Below are 270 nucleotides of genomic sequence, written 5' to 3'. Positions count from 1 at the left end.
TTTTCCTCTACTTTTTATTCTATGTAAAATACTATTCAAGTGTATACAGCAATTCGTTACTAACATTGCTAAAGAAATATATATACACACATTTATTGTGTTAACATATTCTAAACAATTTATTGTATATCAAATTTATATTTTATAGATGAATGATACATCAAAGTTACAGACTATATTATAATAATCTGATAAAATATTTTGCTACACGTAGATTACAACGTGTTTTTTCTTATGAAGTTGAGTATTGTTAAACTAATAAGTATATAA

The sequence above is a fragment of the Vollenhovia emeryi genome, unplaced genomic scaffold, assembly GCF_000949405.1.
Source record: "Vollenhovia emeryi isolate VEMERY1.0 unplaced genomic scaffold, V.emery_V1.0 DF939122.1, whole genome shotgun sequence".
NCBI lineage: Eukaryota > Metazoa > Arthropoda > Insecta > Hymenoptera > Formicidae > Vollenhovia > Vollenhovia emeryi.
Note: the sequence above shows the minus strand (reverse complement) of the source record.